We start from the raw sequence: 9,720 nt of genomic DNA on the forward strand, positions 1-9,720 counted from the left end.
GTTTCGTCCACACAGAGCGCCCCGTATATGAGCTAGACATCGTAACAGCCGGGTTATTCAACGATCTACGGCTCAGATTGCATGGCGACGCAAGTACACACATACACATACAGAGTACAAAATTTTTATTCCCACGAATCTCCAAGTGTGTTGTATGCTCAGTTACATTAAGAACTAATGCATCGGCACGGCAGTTAATTCATAAACTGTTTCCGTTCCCGCAATTCCCCTGAAGTGTGTGGTATGCTGACCTTGATCAACGACGCTAATGAACAATGCATCGGCACGACGTAATGCTTTGCCACTAAAGTCATCCGAGAAGACACCTCACTTCCAAACGTATCCCCTTGCGACTACAAAATTTAATATGCTACCGTCGCAACAAAATAACCTCGGACGCGGCTTTTTCGCCTTGCCGGTCACGCATCCTGTCGATTCTCTGCAGCAAGCTCGGCTAGGGACAAACGGAGCAAACGGTTTTCTTCCCCGTAGTACCTAAATGACGAGAAATTTTGAGCACCTAAAGTCCCCACATTTCTCTCTCGCAACCACTGCTCCGCGCGCGTGCGCAGAAAGAGCGGTGAAATCCAATTTCGATGTGCTCGTGGAGCCGGCTACGCTGCGAAGCGGTTCGTTTTCCGTGCCAACTTAGAGCGTGAGTAATTCATCTTTCCACGCTATATGCGTGTAATAAAGGATTGGGGCTGTGAGCTGTTTGATGCGTTACCATTAGGTACCTTGTGCGCATATTTTGCCTCATGGCCGCGTCAAATTGCAGCCGGCATGTGGAATGGGCCGTGGCATGTTATATGGAGCTGCTCATGTGAGTGGTATTGCCTCCGTCATGATCGTCAGTGCGTGCACAGAACCATTCAGTAGTCTGATTCAGGGGAGGGTGCGCGTAAGAACGAGGACGTAAGAAAACACTGGCATGACGAGCTGTTCCGTCAGATCGCGTTACATCGCGCTTTTTTTCTAAGACCATCTCGCTCGAGCGAGAAGATCTTAGAACAGCGTTATTACTGCATTTTTACAGCTTTGCTGCGGCTCATTTAATCATCACCTGCATTCTTTTAATAATACAAATGGCATCGCTCCGCGGAAGAGCGTCTCTTGAAGTTTCCAAACAAGAGCCAATGCCGCCGTGCCTGCCGCATACACGCTTACCTTTCCTAACGCAGCTAAGACGCGGCACTAGCTCTGCTACTGCGTGATACAGGGTCACTGTGATAATAAAATTAAAAAGAACAAACGAAATTAATGCAGAAAATGTCAAACGTTGCCAAGCGTGATAAACGAACCTGCCTCGCTAGATGAGTTGAAGAAATCGGCGTCCTGAAGTCAGCTTCGCCGCAGTATACTAGTGTTACGCGGTGAAGCATGTCAGAACTGAAGAGTGACCGCTTTTACCGACATATGTGTTCCTTAATAATGTACTTGTGGACCTGCCGTCTCCTATTACATTACGCGCGCCGAGGCGCCTAAGTGTACTGGCCGGCCTTCAGCGCTATTTCGGACGTGGCTGTGATGCTTTGAACCGTTGGTTTGTCGACCTCGTAAGCCAGTTAATGTTTACACGCCCATTTTTTTCTTAACTGTTGAATTCTTCCATAATAACTACGTAATTTCGTAGTTTCCTGTTCAACTGCTTTGGTCATATGCGAGTCAAGGTGTTCTCTTTAACCGAGCGCAGTTTTCGAAAGCGAAACGACGCTTTTGCATCAGCATATAGTGCCGTCGCCCATTTACAACACAGTCAATCAATGTCATTTTGTATGTCACTGGGAAACCGCCGAACGCAGGGAACTCACTCGCATGCGGGGAACTGCATAAGTAGCCACTGGATTAGCGTTCCTCTTGGGAAGCTGCTTTGCATCAAAGGCCAGGTACCCTTGCTATGATTCACCGCAAAACATGTATGTCTAACTGCTTAACATATTTGTATTGCGGTGAAGCTAACCTTACGGAACCAAATTTCGCAACGCTTTTTAGACTCCTGCATCTCTACCAGCCACTACCAAACGCTTGTCGGTACGTTTCTTGGCAAAGGTCCAGCTAAATCTCCCCTGTTGAGAGTGGGGGGGGGGGGGAGGGCTCACGTATATGAAAACTGCCAGGGAAAGCAGTTGCCCTGATGAAGGCACGCTCCCCTGTCGAAACATTTGCACCAGCCTGTTAGACCACTGTTATCACCGCAACATATTTGTGTGTTGCAGTGAAGCATGCCGATATTGGGAAAGATTTACGTGAATCTGGAATGTACGGTTTCTGTCAGCGACGAACCTAATGTTATACTCTCAACAAAGCAGATTTTCGCGGCAGGATGCATGATGTCTTGAGAACTTTTGTTGGCTAAAGCCATACATGCCAGGTTAGCTCTTGTCACAATAATACGCTTTACCGCAATACACAATAGGCCTCGCTGCAGGACACGCCCGCCGTAGTTAGCCAAAACCTTACGTGACCGTTCACTGCAAAACACCTCCTGTATTGCGGTGAATCGTAATAAAGCACATTTGTCAGTTTAGAATGTAAAAACCCTTGCCCTTCGCTTTTGTAATATTATGACTCAGTTTAATGAGAACATGTATTCACTGCTAAAAACATCCACATTGAAGTAGAGATATGAACACTGATGGCAGCCTGTGTGATGTTTTATCCCTTTACTTTTTTGTATACCTGTCACGCTGCCATTATTAAATTTTCCTGTACTTTGTAAGGTGCTGACGTACATAACATTACATCACAAGGAGCCACTGTGTAATTAGTGTTCAAGGACCAGTGTGATGGCTTTTCTCAAGAAAGGTTTGAGGTTTGGGTTATGTTGTTGTGAAGGTTTTTATTTAGAGAGGTAGCTTTCTTAGAAGAAATCAGATGTCAGGAAATAGACCTCAATGGCACAGTAATCTTGGCTGCCTTTTGCTCAAACGTGCCCGAGACATAATTGAGTAATTTGCACTTGCAACTGGACAGCAGCCTTAGCTTGGGAGACCAGTGATATGGCATATTTTATCAAACTAGGTGACACATAGCATTACCAGTCCGAATAGAGACCTGTTTAAATGTTTGTCACCTTTAACACCTAGATTTTCGACCATGAATACAGAAAAATCTGTAGCACATATAGAACCTAGATTTTAAATGCTGTATAAGTTGGCTTCTTGTTCACTGCAGCTGTGCTCGGCTTCTGTCCAAACGGGGAGCACTTCTGCACAGCTTATTAGGGAACATTCTTATTTACATACCTTCTTTTTATTTATCTCGCCTACAATCACAATCAAATGTTTATAGCACATGAATGTGCTGTGCATGAATCTTAACTTACAATGCCATATTCAACAGCACAGTGCATGTAGTTTGTGTTGGTTCATTCGAGCTAAGCATTGTTACAGCCTTTAACTGTAGGTATCATGGTATGAGAGCAGAGAAATGGATATGCAAAGACAGTTGGGCACATTGAGACAACATCTTTGTTGTGTGTGAAAAGGTGACAGATACACAATATGGGGAGAACGCATGCACTTTCATATTTTCTCGCGCACAAAAAAAGCCGGAGGAATAAGGTTTCTTCACTGTGCCATAGAAATTATATGTTTGCTCTCAAAGGTAATTCTGATTCATTGGATATGTTCCTGTGCTGTGTTTATTTTCTTGAGTGTGCTTTAGTTTTTGCATGTTAATGTTTCAAACTCGTTTTTATTTTCACAGACTGAACATTCCACGACTTGGTTTGACTTCCTGGTACAGGATACTTGCATTTAGCATGGAGTGATGAAGCAGAGCAGTGTACTTTTATTAAATGTGCAGATTTTAGCAGTATAACAGCCGTTCATTAAAAAAACATGTGTGCTGAAAATAAAGTGTTCTTACCCACATTCCTCGTTGTCTATTTATTTATTTAATTATACTGTCAACCCTCATAGAGGGTCATAACAGAGAGGACAATACAATTACATAAATCAAATATGGACAATGTCAATGTACGTAAAGTTGCTTAACACTTGTCAATTCACAGTGAATAAGATGTTCACTTGAATGCTGTTCAGCACACTTCTGACATTTGTCAAAATACGTACAATGAATATCAAGTCGCACATATCACTTGGCACTTCAAAACTAATTCGAAAACTCCCATAAATATGCTTCAGCAGCATTTTCAAAGTCGGTGACACCATCTTTTAGGCTAACAATAGCGTTTGGCAATTGGTTCCACATTTCTATCGCATCCAGGAAGCATGAGTATCGATATGTATCACTGTTGGTACAGTCCGGCTTTATGACGTAGTCGTGGTTAGTTCGCGGGTATCTTTTGCCTGGAGCATTTAGATATTTGAGCTTATCAATCTAAAGTTGATCCTGCATTATTTGATAAAGCACCTTCAGCCTATATTTTTTCCTACGTACCTCAAGAAGATAGAAGTTGCAACGCTGTAACATAAGCGTGACCGATTCCTTCCTTCGGTATGTCGAACAAATAAAACGTGCCGCCAGACTCTGTATCCTTTCTAACTTCCTCTTGAGCGTCACATGATGGGGACTCCAAACAACAGCTGAATATTCTAGTATCATCCTAATGAAGGCGGTGTATGCAATAAATTTTACATTACGCGATGCATGTTCCAGTTTTTTTTTCTCAGAAAATATAACTTTTGATAGGCAGTCATGCAGACGTTATCTATGGACGACCGCACGCCAAGTTTCATCCTAGACGCCAGCGCTCGTTTCTCCCCTGGCGGAACGATTTCATCTCCAACGGGTGTAGGTTTCCGCCGCCGCTTCCCTAGCGGTCGTGCCCGCGTTAAGTTCGCGCTGCGCGCGAAACGTCTCTTGTTTGCGACGGTGCCTCTTCGGATGACCGGAAGTTATTATTGCGTTGTTTACTGTCACGACAGCAATGTAAACACGAAAGGGTTGATGCCACCAGTGAAATTCTGCCGATTCACAAGAAAATGGTACGAAAAAAGCAGACGACAGACATGGATTACTGCGGTGCGCCGAGCGAAGTAAACAACTGGCAAACGAAGCGAGCGCGTTCATTAATCACTCCTGAGTGTATGACGGTTTTTATATGTAACCCACATGAATTTAGTAATTACTCGGTACATAATTCTTTTATTCATATAAAAACTTTGAGTTGTTCGACGAGCGCTTGTCCTGTCTTTTTTCTCGTGTTTCGTTTGTGTGTGCGCTGCCCAAAAATGGAAACCACTTCTGTTGTATGCGCTAGCAGTGGCCGAAGTTCACGCGTGCCGAGAAATTGAATACATGCACGATGCATTGAACATGACCGGAGTTCATTCCCGCTTCACCACTGCATCGATCGATCGACTTACTGGACGATACACGCCCGCGTCTTGGTCGCGCTGGCATTGCTGAAGCAGGAATTATTACTAATACTTTCAACTTCCGTCTCTTGGGCACTGTTAAAAAATGGCCAAGCTGTCTACATTGCTGCCTCTATTCCATATTGTAGGGGACGTACTAGTTAAAGTTGTGTGCGCATGTCGTACTTGTGCTATGCAGCGATATATTTTTTATTTCCGCACAGTGTCGATGGAAGTCCGTTGTCGCCATCAGAGACAACACGGATTTGTCGCAAACATTGTGAGACACTGCAAAAATGACTTTAGCTCGTATGTGCCGCATCGTATGTGCTGACGATTTTTCCAGCATGTCGTTTACAATTACCTGCTCAGCGTCACTTACACGGTTAAACAGACGCTGCCCTTTTGCAGCCATAAAAATAATCGTCAATCGTCCCGATCTTCTTAAAGGCAAATAGAAGCGTGTACAGTCTGTTTCACACTTAGGGGAAAACTCGGAACGTATTGCATCGCGATGCGGCAAGCAATGGAGTCGTGCGGTGGCAGCAGCTCGAGCAGGCGCAGACGCTCGAGGGGCGGAGCCGTGATCTGCGTCGTCTGTTACGGCGGCGCGCCCTGGCCGCATTGTCGGGAAGCGTGCTACTGTCAGGGGCATAGAGTGAGTATAGTAACTCTATGGTCAGGGGCAGTGCACCGATTTCATCGGTACTGCGGGAGCTGAGCTTATATTCTTTACTAAACGTTGTGCGACGCCAAACTCTGAGCCTTCACATGGCGATAATGGAGTTCCACAAACTTCTTTTGACAGCATGCTTTGTTCTAAATTTCGAAAGGCCGGGGTACTGAGCGCGTGCACGTATATTTCTTCACTGTGTGTGCTACCGTAATAAGCAGCGACAAGACACACCAAGATGTGCGCGCAACGTGCTCAGTCTTTGTTTGACTCGAAAGCAAAACAAAGCACTCAACAATGATAACTATGGGGGTCGAACACGATGAAACAAACGGATACGATTAAAGGAATGTTTTAGGCAATGGAGTCATTGTTTTAGGTTAAGACAATGAGCCGGAAGTGATTTTTCTCGACAATCATTCACTACACCAGGCAGACCCTGCCCGCCGGCGGTGAATCGGACACGTCACGCTTGGAACTTAGTATCTCGTCATGTCCGCAGCGGCAGCGATGACAGCGCTCTTCCTGGAAGGCAGTGAAGTGTAGAATGACTTGATCGCAGGGATGTGTTCATTCGCAGCACGTCTCAGTCGCTGATCGAAGCCTATCCTCGGGGGCGACTGATAGAGGGGATGTTGCGCCAGTGATACTTTCAACGAGCCCCAGACATTTTAAATGATGTTGGCGCGCGGGGATTGAGGCGGACACTCCAAGAGAGTGACTGCGCGCTCTTCCAGCAGTTCTTGCACAACAGGAGCAGTGTGGATCGGCGACCTATCGCGTTAGAATATACAGTCGCCTTCCAGAAACGGGCCGTCAAGATTGTATAGAATCAGTACGTCGTCTATGACTGCCCTGCACCTTTCAGCGATGAACTCACCTTCGAGGCGTATCAGTGGGCGTCGCACAACGCTTAGTAAAGAATACCGGCTCATTTCACGCAGTAACCATGAGATCGGCGCCCTGCAACTGACAGTAGAACGCTTCCCGACAATGCGGCCAGCGCGCGCCGCCGTAGCAGACGACGCCGTTCAAGATCCCGCCCCTCGAGCACCTGCGCGAGCTGCTGCCGCCGCCTGACTCAAGGGCTCGCCGCATCGCGATGCAATGCGCTCCGAGTTTTCCCCTAAATGTGAAACAGAATGTAAATCGCCCTTCGAATGAAATGTCCACGCGCACACACGTAGGCACGCACCGCGCGCGGCACGAAACGTGCCCAAACACGCGCAGTGCAGGAGGCAATCAAGGCGGTGCGAACGATAGATGGGAGAGGGGTAACACCCGCTATTAGAATTTTGCTTCGCTTGCGGCGCTCTCAACGCCGGCGCAGCAGCGCCGCTCTCGGTGCCGTTCTTGTCCATACGTTGGTTCCATGTCAATTTTGCTCGTATTCCTGTATTCCCATCAGCAAAACCACTTATATGGGGAATTGATCATGATAAGTGCTCATGAGCATTTTAAAGAACAGCCTTGAACCCTACTCATGCACTGGTAAAATGTATAGATGCAGTGAAATTGAAACAGAAGGCAAAATAGCAAACATGATGCAGTATTTGTCAGACAATTATGTCAGCAATTCTTGCATAAAACAATTTACTTAGAGCATACTAACACTACAAAGTACCCATCTTTCTTGTTAGGCATACATTACCACAAGCTCTTTAAATGTGGTCACAAGAGAGATGCTGGCTTTAATAAGGAACTATAGAGGTTAAAGGCAGCCATGAAAATGTATTAAGAAATAATGCAATGCATAGCATTTACTCAGTTCAGAGAGCTTCCAAAGTTGTCATAAGGCCTTGATAGCTGTGGATGAGGGAACAGTTGTAGTCCAATTGGAGTATGAGAAATGAACATTAAGATTGAAACAAGTAACAACTCGTAATGCAATTAAAAAATCTTGCTATAACTTTAAAAAGACAGTGAAATGAAATTAGTGTGACAATATTCTTTTCCTTTTACTTCATTTAGGTTCAACATACTTATTTTAGTAACACAAAAAAGCAGAGGCGTGAAACACATAAGAAAGATGCCAGTCTGTTTTTATATTCTGCCTTCTCTAAATTCAAAGTTCAGTAATGTTAGCTTGGAAAGCTACAGTGAAGCCATCGCATCTGTCTGTATGGTGCATAACAGCAGCAATCGCCAGCCTAACTGCTTGGGTTTACATTGCCTTATTTGTATTGTATACCTTTTAAGTGCTGAGCTATTGGAAGATTGACTAAGGTGGCCAACATGCTGAACCAGTAGTTTACTGAGTAAAATACATGGAGAAGGGTGGAAAGATAGGACAGAGCACAGGGGATGTATTCCGTGTCCACCTAGTGGAAATGTCCATTTCATCCGCTGCTGAAGTTCTGATTGGCTGGGCTGGGGTATGCAGGAGAAGGAGACATGCTCCCCCAGCTAATTCAGAAGAAGAGGATATGGAAATGTCCACAAGGTGAATACTTTACAAAGCTATTTAATAAAGTACTTCTGTAACCAACATGCCTGCTATGCCATCCTTGCTTTCAATGTCTGTTTTAGTAAAAGTGTGAAAGAACCAGGTTTGTGCATGAAAAGTCTTCCTGAGGGTGTGGGCCTTGAAGCCCGTAGTGGTAATCACAGGAAACGGGGGTGGATCCAGAGTAGCACCAAAGGGCAAGCCTTCATCGAAACAAATATGGAGGGAAGTGACTGCATGCTCAAACTTGTCCGCTCACAAGTTTGCCAAGACCAAGTGATGTCAGAAGTTGATGAAGCCTACATGGTTAATGTATAACCGCTTAGGCCAAAATTATTTAGATACTTTTTATGAGGACTACGTATTTATTGGAAATCTCAAAATAGTTATGTTAGTGCAGAATACCTTCCACTAGTTGTGACGTCCTTGAAAGAATGAAAATGTTTGAGTTGTACTTGTGTGGTGCATGAAGTTACTTAAAAGAAAAAGAAACTCAGCAATGGAAACAAAATGCAAAGAGTAGTATTCGAAATAAATTGCCACCTCTTTAGGGCTAGATGAATTCAAATAATAATAATAATAATAAGCAAATGAAGATCAGGCATACAAGATAGATGCTTCGGCTCCCACTTGAAAGCCTTGTTCGCAAAGATTGTGAACAAAGCTCCAGTTGAACCAGTTCTTATTTTTCATTTTTATGGTTAGCATCTAATTTTAAACTACTTACCGTGCCTCTTTTGACCGAACCAGACAGGCTGCCGTCAAACTCTTCACTACTTCAATGCAAATAATTGGAGGTTGGCAAATACATTTTTCTAATAGGAATAGTAGGTAACGAATAGTCAAACACTGATGCATACAGTTACAGCAGGCATATTTATCTTTGAATTAAGCACCATGCTTATATTGTCTAGTAAAAAAAGGACAGCTATCAAGGAAGATTAGGATTATTTTTAAGCAATAGCAATTATGCCTCATATACTTGAAGCAGATGTAGTGCTTCTCAAGAATCACGTCCAAACTTTGTGGTTGCATGTGTTTGCGCTGTAAACAGTTTTCATATCAAGTATGCACCAACTCGCCCAGAAAGAAGTTTTAATGAATCACGTCCAAACTGCACACACTAAAACATTAAGCTGGGATATTCAAAAAGAGAAGTACATGTTTTGCTCGCCAAGTGACTTTTAATGTGCTCAATTATGTAAAGTGTGCTATTATATGATTAATGTAATTTGCTACTGTAAAGAAAGAACAAGCCAAGATCTCTTGCTTCATAT

At 44.2% G+C, this 9,720-nt stretch overlaps 1 long non-coding RNA gene across 1 annotated transcript; it reads left to right on the top strand.

Moving 5' to 3' along the window:
- Positions 1–606: 606 nt before the first annotated feature.
- LOC142576700 (uncharacterized) lies at positions 607–3,875 on the top strand. Its single transcript, XR_012826928.1, has 2 exons — positions 607–655; positions 3,709–3,875. It is a non-coding gene; the product is annotated as an uncharacterized LOC142576700 (long non-coding RNA).
- Positions 3,876–9,720: the final 5,845 nt, after the last annotated feature.

This window comes from Dermacentor variabilis, chromosome 3 (assembly GCF_050947875.1).
Source record: "Dermacentor variabilis isolate Ectoservices chromosome 3, ASM5094787v1, whole genome shotgun sequence".
Classification (NCBI taxonomy): Eukaryota; Metazoa; Arthropoda; class Arachnida; order Ixodida; family Ixodidae; genus Dermacentor; species Dermacentor variabilis.